The sequence below is a fragment of the Chiroxiphia lanceolata genome, chromosome 8 (assembly GCF_009829145.1).
Source record: "Chiroxiphia lanceolata isolate bChiLan1 chromosome 8, bChiLan1.pri, whole genome shotgun sequence".
Classification (NCBI taxonomy): domain Eukaryota; kingdom Metazoa; phylum Chordata; class Aves; order Passeriformes; family Pipridae; genus Chiroxiphia; species Chiroxiphia lanceolata.
The window spans coordinates 5,797,191-5,813,648 of NC_045644.1; the positions used below are offsets into that span (position 1 = coordinate 5,797,191).

Genomic DNA, 16,458 nt, shown 5'->3' on the forward strand with positions numbered 1-16,458 from the left:
GGAGCAATAGATATCAAGAATTCAAAGGACTAAATCCTATTAAATACATAGTGTTATCCTGACTCAGACTGAGATACTCAATTGGATTAATTAGGAAAGATCTTCCAGGAGATGGCCAAGATTTTCACCTCACTCTTCCAGTGGACACCCTGCTGATGTAAGGAACAGAAAGCTGGGACAGCAACCATTTATAAGTGTCCACCAAGGAGATTTTAATGGATCAGATCTTCCCCAGTGAAATACTTGGAGTTTTTAAGACACAGAGTTTACTGATTTTAGCAATTCTTGAAACACATATGGAAGCTTCTCTGGCACCTAGGGATGCCTCTGGGGATAGAGGCAAGAGACCCCTCAGCCCACCCTTGAGGCTGCTCTGCCAGCTGTAATTCAGTCTGTACTTCTTAAGGTTTCTGCTAACACTTATAAAAACATAAATCTCTGCTTTTCTTCCTTCCTCCATCCACCAGCAGGAGCTTTGGCCCCTCAGTCAGGAGCACCAGTGCCAGGAGCTCAACACCCAAATCCCCTTTTGGCCCCTGGGAACATCTCATGCTGTGAAGTTCAGCCGAATAGTTTCAGTAGGAATGTGAGCGTCTTTTCCTTAAACAAAAGCAACGAGGTTTGATCAGAGCTGCATAAAAATCAACATCTTCAATTGTCATCACTTCAGGAGAAACGTGACACAGCCTTTGTTTGGGGCGACTGCAGAGGGAATGGCAGCTACCAGGAATAATGGCGCAGGAAATGGGAATCCAGGTTGTCAGCCTTCCTTTAATTCCTCTTCTGTTCTTGCCAGAACAAGGAAGGATGAGGCAGTAAAGCCTCCACCCTATTACTGAATGGCCCAGCTGTGGTTGGTCCCACCCAGATGGTCCCATCCCGACTGACAGACGACCAAGAGCCCCCCGTTTTTATTCTTGAGCCGTCCCAGATTAACTTTTGCATCAAATTCCACAGTGGAAACTTCTGATGCAAATGGGAATTGTGTACAGGCTGAAATAAAGAGAACTCAAAATGAAACACTTGATTTATGTCTGGGGAAGACTTCGGGGGAGGGAAGAGGGCGAGGAGGAAAGGGCTTCTCAGAGCAGCCCAACACTCAGTGTCAGATACTATCCTATAACAGCTGCTTTTTTTAGGGTAAAAATCAAGTGTTTTGTGCCAAACAGGTCACAGAAGGTCATCCCTGCTGGGAAGGCTCAAGATAAACTTCCATATTTCTCCAAGGATTTCTCCCTGTGCCTTCTAAAGGTTAAAAATCTGCAGACCCTGCACGTGGGACCAACTCTTCACCCCCCAGGAGGGCACTTGATTCAAGGCACTTTCCTGCTTAGCAATCCTGACACACACCTTCCTTTGCCAGAGATGGCAAAAAACATCCCCTGAGATATCAATTTCTCCTCACTGCCTACAGAGAGAACTTCTTGCAATGAACTTGGTATCTACTTTGATGCGACTGGAGAGAGATGAGATCAATTCTGGTCAAATTTTGCATTTTTTTATTACTTTATACAATCATACAGTCATGGAATGGTTTGGGTTGGAAAGGATCTTAAGGACCATCCAGTCCCACCCTCTGCCATGAGTAGGGACACCTGCCACTATCCCAAGTTGCTCCAAGCCCTGTACAACCTGGCCTTGGACACTTCCAGGGATGCAGAAGCCATAGCTTCTCTGTGCCAGGGCCTCCCCACCCTCCCAGCCAAGAATTCCTTCCCAATATCTCATCTAACCCTGCCCTCTGGCAGTGGGAAGCCATTGCCCCTTATCCTGTCCCTCCAGGCCCTTGTCCAAGTCCCTCTCCAGCCCTCTCTCCCTGGAGTCTTCCCTTCTCCAGGCTGAACAATCCCAGCTCTCAGCCTGTGTTTGTGACTGCCACAAATCTCATGAAGGTCAGTGAGATGATTTCCAGTGGCCTCCACCAGCTCTGTAGCAGTTCTTAGAGGGACAGTGACAAACTCCAGGGAAGTCTGGATTACAAATATGGAGCTGTTTATGAAAGGCAGCGCCCAAAGCGAGAAAAGGTGTCAGAATCTGACTCTGAATTAATAAGCACTGTTTTATGTATCAGAAAACACCACATCTGACAGAGCTGCCAAAGACAAGTCAGTTTTGTAGGAGCAGGTTTTATTGTGCTGGTAGCAGAGGAAAAAACCCAATGTTTTACAAAGAAAAGAAACTTAACATGGTATTGAGGATGTTTATTTCTTTTATCATATTATGTATGAATCTTTTATAAGTTTTCAGTGAACTATATTAATTAAAAATTAGTTCTGGGAATATTTTGCTTGTAGCCTAATAAGCTATTACGTCAATACAGATTTTCATGGACTATTTTACATTTGAAATAAAGGGGTCTCCTGAGTATGCGCAATGGAGCAAAAAATGTAACAAAATAAAAAAATAAAGGAGAATATTTAACACATTTTCCTTGTACAACTTGAGGATCAGAGCGCAGGTCTTACTAGTCTTTTGAAGTAATTTTCATGTGTTTTATCCTAAAAGTTTAATTATTATTGGAAGTTTTATGGACTCAGGCCTTACAGGGAACTTGATTGGGTTTATTTATTTTTTTTTTATTATGAATTCCTTTTTTCTTAAATTTTTTTATTATGAAATTTTTCACTGTTGTGATCCATCCCAATGCTACCACACAAGGCAAGACTTTTCCACCAGTGATTCTTTGGACAGGAGGAGCAGAGCACTGCAGTTCCTCCAGCCCTAGATGCTTCCAGCCATCAAAAACTACAAAAAAAGGCAATAAAATAGGTCCAATTACGGCTCTGACTACTTGTGATTACACAGATTTATTGCTTCTGGTGTTAATCCAGTAGAGAAGCCTTCTCTATCAGTGGAAACCATCATGTCCTGAGGAACCACTGCTAGCTGTGGGTCGTGGTTTGGGTCTGGAGCGCTTCCCTCTCCCCTGGAACTGTGGCTGACAGGTGGTTTGGGGTCATGGTTTGGGTCTGGAGCTCCTCCCAGCCACCCCCTCTCCATGCTGGAGGCAGGATGAGAGTTTGTTCATTCCAGACACTCTGCAGCTCTCACCAGGATGGCAGCTCCTCCACAGTACAAAACATAGAGGAAAAACTCAAATTCTCGGCTGGTGACTCAAATTCTCGGCTGAATCCATTTTCTGGGATTCCCAGTATTGAATGCTGTCCTCATTTCAGAAGACCCACAGGAGCAGAATGAGATCGTAACATTTAAGGCCAAAAAACCCTCTCATTACAAGTAATTGCAGAAAGAATGATCAAAAAATATTTTGTCAATGACAATTTTATATAAATTAGTATCTTCCTTTGACTTCTCATGACTACAATGAAAAGGGAAATTTGAAATTAAAAAAAAAAAAATCACTTTTTTTGGTGGGGTTTTCGTTGTTTTTTTCATTGTCATCAGGTTGTTTGAATGTGTTTTCCAACAACTGGGCAGACCTCAGTGGCACTAAGGAGCTGAGCTCCCTCCAGTCATGGAGAGGGACAGACTGGGGGTGAACACCCACCTCAGAGGGCTCACGTTGGAGGAACCTTTCCAGGCTACTGAATTAAACAATGTTTTATAGCAGTATAATGGATCCTGTCCCACTGCAGGATCAAGGCCTGAATTTCTGACAGTTTTCAGTTATAGCATTTATTTTGGGAAATATTTTTATATGCAATAAAAAACCAATTAATTTATGTGCCTCAAAAAAGCCCCATATAAACTCCATCAGAAAAGTATGAGACAAGCCCCACACCTACTTAGGAATTTAAAATGATAATAAGGAAATGTTGTTGATGAATAAGTGACAAATAAACGAACAAAATTCAGGTTTCTTGAGGTTCCAGTTCCCAAACACCACCAGCAATTCCCTGGTGAAATTTAGTTTTGTGGCTAGAGAGTGAAACCACAAAAGGACTCTGTCTTCTGGAAAATGAACCCTAATTTTATAAATGTGGGTAAATTAATGTTCCTTTGAGGACCATAAATATGCCCCTTCCTGGCTGTTTGCTGTCTGACTTTTCAATTTCATTTTTAAGGCGTTTTGCTCATTTTGCTTCTTTTTTTTTTCACGTAGTCACTTACTGGAAATACATCAAGCAGCAAGCTCAGCTTTTCCCATGGGAAATACTCTTTTGTCCATTATTCCAAAGGGAACCAAGGACGTAGGAATGTCCCTTTTCCCTTGTCTACGGGCACCAGTTTCAATGGTCGTGGTCACTCTGGAGCCAAAAGCAGTAAATACAGCCACACCAGTGGGGGGAAGCATTTGGACTCCAACACTCCAAGACAGCTGCCAAGCATCCCAAATCCAAACCCTGGAGCACCACTCCAGCACTGCCCATCACTCCAGGCAGCTGATGTTCATCGAAACCAGTATAATTAATTATAATTATTTAGCCTGACAATAAGCATTCCAATGCTCGTTGATTTAACCTGATTCAGTAACCAAAGTAAACAGCAGTTAATTGATTTGCTCGGGTTCACATCAGAGGGATATGACACCAAGTGGAATGAGAAGCACAACCTCCTGATTCCCACTTCAGTGCCTTATCCCCAGACTCAGGCTATTTCCGGGAGTTCATATTTTTCAAAAGCAAAGGAAAATAAACATCACCCATCTTTGTGTTATTTAGTTTGCAGGTTGAAACATGCTCTTCGTATTCATATTAATGAGCTGCTTCTCATGAGGCAACCCATTAAATTTAATAGGGGAGTAACATAAACCTCACATGAAATGAAATAGTTGCATTTACGTTTACATTTCCTTGAATGCTGCACTTTGCATTCTAGAACAAACTTGTGCTTTTTATTTAATGATGAACAGGTTTAATGACTCTCTTTGGATTGCTGGTGTTTTTTTGCCACCTTCTTATCTCCTGGTTGAATAACAGGTTAACATCCTTCACCGGGTATTAGGCTCAGAATGTTCTTCATGTGAAAAAGAATTTCTCATTATTGTAGTTTTTATTTCAAAATTCATTATTAATTGAAGGAGTTGCTGTTATGACAAAAAAATCCACTCAAAACATTTGCTTCAGTGTTTTTTGGGGCTGGTTTGGGGATCAATGTATTTCCTCTTCTGAAAAGACTCCAGAGTTGCTTCAAAACATATTATGAAATCCAAACGCTCTGGTAGAAAGAGGATTTCCTCCCTACTTGGTTCTGTAAAAGCATCCTTTTTGTCAACAATATTTCATTATTATTAAATTATTATTATGTTTTTTAAATCTCAAGCAAGATCACCTACAGCCAGATGGCCTTTCCAAGCAAAATCCAGCACTATGTGTTCTCCAAATGAAATCCTCAGGTCACCTAAAAGGCATAACTGGCAGGAAAACTTTTTCCAGACTCCTTATAACACAAATCAGAGCGATATTAAGTTTAGAAATCTTAGAGCAGATGAGCCATTTGAATTGACTCCTGACCTGCAGACTCCCTTATTTTGTAGCTCTGTCACTACAGTCCCTGAACATAAATCTGGCAGTAAATGTAGTTGCTGTTTTATCATGGCCTCAAAACAAGGGGGCCCATGATAAAAACAAAAATAAGGTGAAGTGTCCAGAGTTCTCAATGTTTGTGTCATAAAACCTGCTTCTTCCTCTGATCTTCCTCTGCTCTGGAGCCAGGCTGGGAGAGCCCAGAGAATAGAAGGTTCTGGGGACACCTTAGAGCCCCTTCCAGTGCCTAAAGGGGCTCCAGGAGAGCTGGAGAGGGAGTTGGGACAAGGTCCTGGAGGGACAGGACAAGGGGGCTTCCCACTGCCAGAGGGCAGGGTTAGATGGAATATTGGGAAGGAATTCTTGGCTGTGAGGGTGGTGAGGTGCTGGCACAAAACTTAGAGAGGATCTCTAAGTCCCTTCCAATCAAAACCATTCTGAGATTCTGTAGTAAAAATATTTAATTCATAGAAACAATGTAAATCAGACTTTAGAAAAATAAAGGCACCAACAAGCCCATTTAGAGCCTAAACAATGGAGGGGCTGTTGGCTATCCAAGAGCCATCGATATCCTCGGAAGACCCCCACGGAGTGGGCTGGTGGAGATCCCTGGCAACAGTAAGGCAATAGTTGTGTTCTTGGCTGTGGATCATAGCTCTGAAGTAGCCGAGAGGGTAAAAATCAGGCAAGAAGAGGGAGAAAGATGTGGGGTAAGAAGGAGCCAACAGCTGGGCATGCACAGGCCCACCGTGCTCCTTGCCCTGCACTGCCTTCATGGCCAACTATCCAGTAACAAGGAGCCACCATGATGGCTAAATCCCACAAGAAATACCAGAAAGAACTAAGAAAAGAAGATAGCAGCTTGTTCCTTCAAAACCAGAAGAGGAATCACAGTTCAAAGAGTTGCAGCATATTTTTTACAAACATTTGAGTGCTCCTGACATCAAATGTCCTCGCGTTCGGAACAGGTGGCTCACCAACCCTCTTCCTCTGTAATTTCGTTATGAAAGCTGCCTTATTTATCTTTCAGACTCATCTGAAAATTACAAGAAAAAGGAAAACAAAACAAGTAGGAAAAGTGTTTATTGGAAGAGTTACAGTCTGGAGGGATATTCTCCGAGGGAAATGGATGTTTAATTAAACACACAAGGCAGCGCTTGCCCAATGGAGAGGAGGCTCTGAAGTCCTGACGGCTGTTTCCTGGCATAGATTCCTCTGGATATTCGTCAGGGAGTTGTTTATTTTGGATAACTCACACTTTCATAGGCACGCCAGTGAGCTGACAGCACAAGGAGAGGGGAGGTAATAGTTAAAGTACTGCAACAAGCACCTCCACAATCCAACTTCCATTTGGGTCATATCTTTCAGTTTCTCATTGAAGACAGGAATAAATTAAATCAAATTGCATAGGGATGCTTTCTCTGCATTCCCCAATACCACTGTGGATGCTGATCAGGTGGAAAACTTCAGGTTTTATTTTTTTCCCAGGGTTGTCAGAGGATATGCCACCAGAAACAACGAGATAAACACTGAATCCCTGTGTAAACTGCAGAATGGAATTAGCAAATCTGTTAACGACAAGTTATTTGGGTCCAGACCTGTTCCCTTTGGAATGGGTGCTCTTTATTCAACCTTTCAATGTCAGTTATCATTTTTAAAACAGCTTGACCTGGAAGCAGACAGTTAAAATTGTGGTGACTGTTAATGACAGTTTTATTGGACACTATGCTTATAGTTCACATTTTGAGGTCTGTATGTAATTGATCTTTCTACCCTACATGAGAAACACTGCAATAAGTTGGTTGCAGCACCACATTATAGATATAGAGAAATAATAATGATGTCACCTTGAGATTCAAAGATCGTGGAATAGTAATAGTCTCCCAGCTCATTCTCCCAACTGTGATGACCTCTCCAGTACTAAATCTTAACAGTCTCAGCATTATTTTTGAATTATTCATGCTAGCCTTTTCCCTCACTACAAAATCAAGGAAAATGAATGCATCATTCTCTGTCAGCTCCACAGGTATTTTGGTAAAAGTATAAAATGTTATTTAGTTTCAAGAAATCCGTGCAGCAATGCAGGTCACTTGCTAGGCTGAACAAAAACAAAAATTCATATGCAGAAGAGACGGGACACATTCATTGTAAGGCTGAATGAGGCATTTGGAATCCCTGGAAGTTCCAAAACCTGCGTTTTGATTAATTACATCATCATCTGTAGAAATAAAATGAGAATTAAAGAAGCATCAGCACACACAAACCATTTTTCGCTAACTTGGACAGTGTGACGTCATTTCAAGGACTGAACACGATGTCAAGACACGAGGAATTACAGTTTAGGAACAAGAAGACACTTTTTAATGTGATATTTAGAGGTGAAACTAGTGGTGATGTTCAGGCCTAGGAGGAAAGAAAGCAGACATTCCTCAACCCACACTACACTGATATCTTGTGGTTCTGCGATGCACTGAAGACAACAAACAGCCCGTTCCTGAAGGCAGCAGGTTGATAACTCTTCTAGACCATCAAACCTGGATAATAAGAGAGCGCTACAGTTTTATTCCAGTGATGGATCTCATAAAAAGTGCACCTGGGAATAAAATAAAATGCATGTAAATGTAAACTCGAGCAGGTACCCTGATTCATCTGTAGCTGGTGACCTTTAAGTTCATTATGAAAAACAAATGTCAAGCTTTCAAAAGACAGGAGTATCCCTGGCTTTGCTGGGGATTTTGTGTGCTATCGCACAGACTGTATTAATTTAGTCTGGCATCAATAACCTTGAAATCAGGATTTTGCACTAAAAATCTAGTTTTATGTTTATTCAGAAAGCAAAGATAAAAGGCGACTTTATTTTAAGGGACCCTCCAGTGGCTACAGGGCAAACGTAATGTAACACTCCTGATTTCCACTACCTTGCTATTCAATGCCAGCTCCCATGGCAACAGATTTTATAGGAATACAAAGAGTGTGATGAAGATCTCCCGTTATTTTGCAACGAGTTTAATTACGGAAAAGTCTCCTGTCTGCAGAGTTCTTCGGCATCCCTGAAATGGCAAAACACCTGGAACACCTTGGTCAAAACCAGCCACAGGTCCCCAGGAGGAGGAGAAGGACTTCATTTTTCCACTTTGGAAAACAGCAGAGACGTTGAGTGTTTATATTCAACAGATTAACAGGGGAATATCACGTAATTGCTAAAGAAACAACATATGATCAATTAATTACTTCTGTAACTCTAACAAGAAATGCTTTTATGCTTCCATTCTCTCCTCAATTAGTTCATAAGCTGAAGACAGTCAGTCTGAAGAGACTAAAATACTTATATGCATTTTTTTTCTCCATTTTTCTCTTTTTTTTTTGGTGTTGTTACACTAACAGACTTAGTTACCTACTGTCTCTACATCCCCTTTGACCCAGCTTATAAAAGGACACTTTTACTCTGATTTAATCTCGTGCCATATTTTAAAGAAACAAAAACTCATTCACATGTCAGAGAGAAACAACAAAAGTATTTACAAAAATCACAAGTTTTAATCTAACTGATCTTATCCAGGACTGTCTCTACTGCCGTTGTGGTGCTATTGACATGCACAGAAAAGTGTCTCAGGAGGGGAAAAAAATAAACATTACAGACCAACAGGTAGTCACAGCTAAATCTAGGAACAGCAAGAAGTTCAAGAAAATTAGGATGCACAACTTCTCTCCATGCAGCAACTTTGTCACCACAAACTACTTTGATTACAAATGCAAATAACTTGTTTTTTCTCTTTGCCTGTCCTATGGAGCCAGGCTGGGAGAGCTGGGGGCGTTCAGCCTCTGGAAAAGAAGCTCCAGGGAGACCTTAAGAGCCCCATTCAGTGCCTAAAGGGGCTCCAGGAGAGCTGGAGAGGGACTTTGGACAAGGGCCTGGAGGGACAGGACAAAGGGCAATGGTTTCCCACTGCCAGAGGGTAGGGTTAGATGGGATATTGGGAAGGAAATCTTGGCTGGGAGGGTGGGGAGGCCCTGGCACAGGTTGCCCAGAGAAGTTGTGGCTGCCCCATCCCTGGAGGTGTCCAAGGCCAGGTTGGACAGGGCTTGGAGCAACCTGGGCTAGTGGAAGGTGCCTCTGCCCAGGGCAGGGAGTGGAATGAGAGGATCTATAAGGTCCATTCCAAGTCAAACCATTCCATGATTCTAATAAAATGAAAGGGAGCTTTACACCGAATTCAGTGAGAATTCTCTATCCCCCTAGTTTGCCTATTATTATTATTTATTTTCTACCGAAAGTATGGATTTTTGATCACTTTCTAACTATATTTCTGCCTTCACTCTGCACAAAACAGCTCCATATTTAAGCATTATGCCAAAACTTTCTGTATTTCAAACACTCAGTCCCGATGTGGTGCTTGGCTGAGGATGGACAGAGGTCTCCTCACCCAGGCCATAAGCCCCAACTCCCTGTTGTCACCGCCACAGCTCTTTGAAGCACAGCCAGGGTCTATCTATTGACACTGTGCAGGGTCTCCCAGTCACAATGGTTGAGTCATTCCACCAGTGCATTGGGTTTTCCTTTCCTGATGGCTCCTGCACATGAAAGAGAACCTTATCTGTCTGCGGGAGCAAACACCGAGCCTGGATCCAAAGAGCTGCCCAAAGATCCCCTCCATCTCCATCGCCCCAGCCAGAGCCACAGCCATCCCCGGAGCTGGGCTGGATGATCTCAGGGCACTTTTCATCTCTGCCTCCTGTTCCTACGACAGCCACAGTGGGTGGCATCAGCGATCAGGGAGGATTTCAAAGTTCAGTTGCTGAACGGTGACAAATGACACTGAACTTGGATAAATGCACCTTGATCTATCCAGGGGGAAATAAACAAAGGTGCTCAATGGTGGAAGGAAATCTGGGCAGGGGCAAAAGCAAAACGAACATAGGAGTGATAACAGCAGATTAAATATGAGTAACTGAAGGCTTTCAGAATTACTTGAAGACTTCTGATGACACATCTCGGAGGAAAGGACAAGGCAGGATGTGTCACACTGCAAATCCTGACACACTCATTGCTGTTCAGCTAATTCCTATCATCAGATCCTCATTCTTAGAAGGAACGTGTGTCTCAAAAGTCAGAAAAAATCAGCTCCTCATTCTTGGCCATTAATCTAAACAGCAGCATTGCAGCAAGTTTAATCAGCTCTTCTAAAATTCCTTTCCCTTTAATTCCATAAGTACACATATTTCTGACTCTTGATATAAAACCCACCAAATATTTGTGGGTAATTCCCGTACTTTTGCCCAGAGGAATACACAGCCATAGACCCCGATTCCAATTTTAGCTTCTGCTTTCAATTTTGACACCAAACTTTCACTGAGTTGTTAAAAAAAAGGCAGAGAAACATCTTTGGTTAAATCTCCCTTTAATCTTCCTTAACAATTTTATCTTTCAAGATGTGATTGTTTTTATTGTTCCTTATTTCAAGATATACATATATATGCTTAAAAAAATTAAAATCACCTCATTCCTACTAAAAAGGGTCGCGGGGAAATTAATTCAGTAAGGTCTATCAAGTTCTCTTCTTTGGGAAAACAAAAGAAGGGAAAAAAAGGTGTATTATTGGTCATTACACATCATCCAGACCCTCCCAAACATTAATATTTTGTATTATTCTGCAAATTCTGGCTGCATTTTGATTCCAAAATGTATTTGTGCTCACTGCTTTTCAAATTTCCTTGCTAAAGATGTCTTCAAAACAAAATGTTTTCAGAATATTCCATTAAAAATACTGAATATTTTTGAAGTGAAATTTTTGGTTTTCTGTGCCTGCACTTCTAAAGGGAGCAGAGTCTAAGATTTTTTTTTTTTTTGAGATGCAAAATATAGAGATATATTATGTTATATGAGGCACAGTGATGATTTTATTCCAACATAAATGTCATTCTCACATAGTAATTTCATTTGGACTAGTAGAAGTGACTTTTTGTAGGTGTTTGCACCTAATATTAATGTTAAAGTTTAGACTATTTCATGGAAGGATAACGACAGAGTAAATTAACTGGCAAAGCAGGATTTACTAGTTTCCATTGGAAATACCAGGTCCCTCCTACTCTAGGTAACATTTTAGAATAAAATCATTATTTTTATTTAAAAACATTTAGAAATACACACGTGGAAGTGAAGAAACATGCCCGCTTCCCCTTCACTATTTACATCCAAGCCTTGCCAGATAAATGCCACTCAGTATCTGAGGTCAGCCTGGCTTTGAATAGCACTCCGCATTCCTGAACTCCTTCCCAAATCTTGGGAAGGCAAAGAGAGGAAAACAAATAGCAGATGTGGGAATTGGGAAAAGGAAACGGTCATTTTTCCAGCGTGTGGGTCACGGAGAATAGATTAGCAAGTCCGGGCTGGTTCAAACACGCTGGCACAGTGAGAGGAGCTGGCCTTTGCCCAGGACAAACAGTGCCAGCTCCGTGAGAGCCGGGAGCGCCGCGCACGCGGCCGGGAGTCGTTCCAGCCCCGCGTGGCTGGAGCCACATGCCATGGCAGTGCCCTTGGCTCGGTTCCAAGGGACTGCGCCCTCCAGATTGCGCCTGGGGGCTGCTCCAGCAGCCGGGCTGGAGAAACAGCTCCATCAGGGATGGGGAGATCTGCACAAAGCCAACCCCGCGCTCCCAGTGTTAGGCACATCTTGTGCACCCTGTGGAGCAAAGGGGTTCTGACTTGACGTTACACATGAGGATTGATGTTGGGATTGCAGCCTGAACCCTCCTCTTGGTAACTACAGGCACCGCTGAGTCCAGACTGATGGTAGGAAACAAGGCTTGGAAAAGCCAGGACACATTGGAAAGCCTCAGGAGAATCTCAGAGGGTGGTGAGGCCCTGGCACAGGCTGCCCAGAGAAGTTATGGTTGCCCCATCCCCGGAATTGTCCAAGGCCAGGTTGGACAGGGCTTGGAGCAACCTGGGTTAGTGGAAGGTGTCCCTGCCCATGGCAGGGGGTGGAACTGGATGAGCTTTAAGGTCCCTTCCAACACAAACCATTCTGTGACCTATGAATTCTGAGTAATGAATTCAGGAATGGCCTGGAGTTTGTCAGGGGAGGGTTAGGTTGGATGTTAGAAAAAGGTTTTCCCCAAAGGTGGTTGGGCACTGAACAGGCTCCCCAGGGCAATGGTCATGGTCCCAAGGCTACCAGAGCTCAAGGACTGTTTGGATGATGCTCTCAGGTACATGGCGTGACTCCCAGGGATGGGCCTGTGCAGGGCTAAGGGTTGAACTCGATGATCCTTGTGGGTCCCTTCCAACTCAAAATATTTTGTGATTCTGTAAATCCCTGATTTCATTTTTATGTGTTATTGGCACAGTACCATGTGATGCCACTCCAGGTCATGCTAAATCCAGGGGGCAATAATTTACTTCAGTAACCCTCATCCGAACAGGAATAATAACAACACCTCGCCATCTTCCTAGGCTCATGTAGTATTTGAGCCACATTCCTACTGAGGGCAGACACGGCCAGACTAATACCGTGAAAGGGAAAATACAGTTCTGGAGACAGGAAAAGTGGACGCAGAGACCACCCAGCCACCACAGGACAAATGAGATGTCATCCATGGGATCCCACAGCTCAGGATGTTATTCTTGTGCAGTCCACAATCAATTATGTCTGTACCAAATGACTACACTCACTTTTTTTGGGTCTCCGGGAAATCTTTGTTCAAATTGAAGATGGTTTTCTAACAGGCTCCGCTCTTTACCCAATTTTCCAGCTGAGTTGACTGAGGCCCAGGCAGGTCAAAAGGCTTACCCAAGGTCAGGGAGGGAATCAATGAGTTGGGTCAGATTAGATCTCAGCCTGTTCCTCACTTTTCATCCTCTGCTGTTCCTGCTGGATCACCGTTAGAACCAGGTTAACAAAAATGTCACGGATGTGATTTAAAAATATATATTTTTAAACTTGTTATCCCAATAAGAATTAAGTTCTTTAGACGGCATGCTATGTAAGATTAGGTTTCAAGAGGTGAGGCCTTTGCTGCAAGGAATTCAATATCCAGTACAATGTAAAATCACCAGCAGGAGAGACTTTTACTACTGTATAAAAATAATAAAAATTCAGAAAAGTCAAATTCACAGATCAAATACTGAAGTGCTCACTCGGGTCAAGTTCTGCCTGGCTTTAATTGTATTTTGCCTTGGGAAAAGGCTTCAGATCTGGCCATAAATTAGTATGCTGATCCCATGGCATGAATGGTGTTTTATTTACTTATTCCCTGGAATATGCTGTAGAATTCAAGTAGCAGTTCAGCTAAAAAGAATCACTCATCTGAATCTGAGGGAACTGTGATATTTATGAGAATAATGTTGGGCTTCCAATCACCCACTATGTAATTTGGCATGAATTGACCAAAATAGCCCATTTCCCCCCAAGGGACATGTGTGTTTCCTGAACTTCAGCACCGAGAGGCACCAAAAGTACTGGATTTTCAGGAAAAACATCTTCACTAGGAGGGCAGAGGAGCTGAAGAATGTGCTCCCTGGGGAGGCTGGGCTGTCCCCAACCTTGGGGGTTTCCAAACCTGGTTGGGGAAAGCCCTGAGCAGCTGTGTCTGATCCTGGAGCTGGGGCAGAGGGGTGGCTTGGAGACCTCCTCGAATCCACCCGAGACTATTTTCCAATCCTACAGCATCAACATATATGGTCCTTTTCAGGATAAATTTATTAAGACCACTTCAGGGGCATTTTTTTCCCCCAGCTCTCCCTCCATGCTCCAAGCTCCTCCCTTCCCAGATCCCTTGAGTCATGGAGATGTGGCACAGAGAAAGAGGAATATAACTTTACTTCCCAGCTATTACTCCATAAATAAACCAGAGAACACGCCCACCAAACTGTGTTCCTTTTCCATTCATTCACTTCCATGCTACCAAACCACAGATGCCTTGTCCTGGGCTTTTTGTTTTACAGACAATGGGAGAAGATTGCTTTGGAAAGTTCTGTCAGGAATTTTATTTTCCCGAATTTCGGGTCCTGACAGGCTCCACTGCAGACACATTCGGAACTTTTGGCAAAGTTCAGCGCTGAGGAAACGGCGTCTCATCAGTTTTCATCTGCAGATCAAAGCAATTCACTGGCAACATGAAAAGACTGTATTTAAAAAGTGACAGGATACCCTTGAAAAAATTAAAAAGAATGAGCTTAGAAATTCTGGGAAGAATGCATTTGGAGTTTCAAGCAAAATAAAACAACATCTAAAAAGCAGGATTAAAAATATCCTCGGACGCAAGAGAAATATTTGTATTTGCCCAGCGCTGAAACAATAAACGAATCAAAACGATCTCTGCTCCGTGTTCCAGAGCAGAATAAAACTATTCAACCATTATATTGGGTTCGACTTGGCTGGTTTTCCTGTTGTGCTTCTGTAAAGCCAGGAAAAGCTAAACCAGGCAGGGGATGGCAGCGATTTGGAGGGAGCATCCTGAGAGCGGAGAATCTGGAAAGTTGTAGACAAGATGTGCAAATTCAGGAGATGGAGCACTTGTTCTCCAGCTCCTCCTGACTCCTGGTACCTTCCAGCACAATCAGAAATAGAAATGTTACCTCTCTTTTGACTGGCACACTCCTCTCCTACTCCTCAGGCTGGCTCTGGAGTTGCCTTTGCCTCCACCTCATTTTTGTCAAAACTGGGAGCACACAGAGGTTTCAGCAGCTGTCTGACCTTTTCAGGGTGCACATCTCTACCTTCACCACCCAGGGACTTGTTTATGCTTAAAATCTGCTGCAGGTTAACTTGAATTATTTCATGTGAAGGTGTTTAATGTCACAAACAATTTTTTTTTCTCCTCTTGCAGGTCAGTTGGTATTTTAATGTTTATTATTAAACCGACTTTGGAAGCTGAACATGCCTACAAATGGACACATGGGAGCACCCCACCCCAGCTGTGCACCTGCCATATGGATTTGCTGGACTGTGGCCTCAGGAGCATTTTGGAGGGATGTTGCCTCCCAGGAGGTGTGGGAACAGAGTCAGGTCAAGCTCAGCCCAGCCAGGGGACTTCCCAGTACTACTCCACCCTGGATCCAATTAACCAGTGAGCTCCTCTGCTCTGAGCCTGGACATCAGCATCTTCTGAGAACAGGTATAGAATTACACCCATTTTTATATTTATATTTATAAAATATTTTATATATTTATCTATTCTAGGGGAGCTGAAGCCAGACCCGCACCGAGATTGCTACGAGGAACAGGAACCCTGTGTATTTCCCACTACTGCTAAGACACAAATAACATTATATATTTAAAAAAAAAAAAAGAAGATAAACATTTTCAGGGCAGATTTCTATTCCACTCACAGTGTACACTGCATTTATGCAAAAATGTTAATGAAACACACAAGAAGTGAAGCGAGTGCCCCAATTTACCAGTGGAGTTGCACAGAAATGCAACTGGACAGGGTTCCAGCTTTTCTTCGGGAGTGCTGCTTGGCAAAGAGCTGCACTTCTTCCTGCCTTCCTCTTTGCCTTTCTAACCCCTCAGAGAAACATCCTTTAAATATTATTTCTCTAGGGAATATGTAGAGAGCTCCCAGTTTGGCTTATCTGACCTGTCCAGTTGTCTTGGCAATTGGGCCACCAGTTGTTTTGGCAGTAGAGATCCAACAATGGGATTCTCCAATCATAGAATCATAGAGTCATAAACATAGAATCATGAAATGGTTTGGGTTGGAAGGGACCTTAAAGATCACGGAGTTCCAACTCCCCTGCCATGGGCAAGGATCCTTAGATCAGGTTGCTCAGATCCACATTCAGCCTGGTCTCGAATATCTCCAGAGATTGTGAGTCCACAACCTCTCTGGGCAACCTGTGACAGGGCCTCACAACTCTTACAGTCAAGAATTTCCTCCTAATGTCTAAAATAAATCCACCCTCCTTCAGCTTAAGGCCCTTCTCCAGGCCCTTTCCCAAGTCCCTCTCCAGCTCTCTTGGAAGCTCTCCTTCAGGCACTGGAAGGAGCTCTAAGGTCTCCCCAAAGCCTTCTCTTTTCCAGGTGAACAC

General features: G+C 43.0%; 1 long non-coding RNA gene across 1 annotated transcript; it reads right to left on the minus strand.

The window, feature by feature from the left end:
* Positions 1 to 11,618: 11,618 nt before the first annotated feature.
* On the minus strand, positions 11,619 to 16,042 carry LOC116790426. Its single transcript, XR_004358349.1, has 4 exons — positions 16,008 to 16,042; positions 15,004 to 15,178; positions 13,099 to 13,297; positions 11,619 to 11,705 (listed from the first exon to the last, which is right to left on the minus strand). It is a non-coding gene; the product is annotated as an uncharacterized LOC116790426 (long non-coding RNA).
* Positions 16,043 to 16,458: the final 416 nt, after the last annotated feature.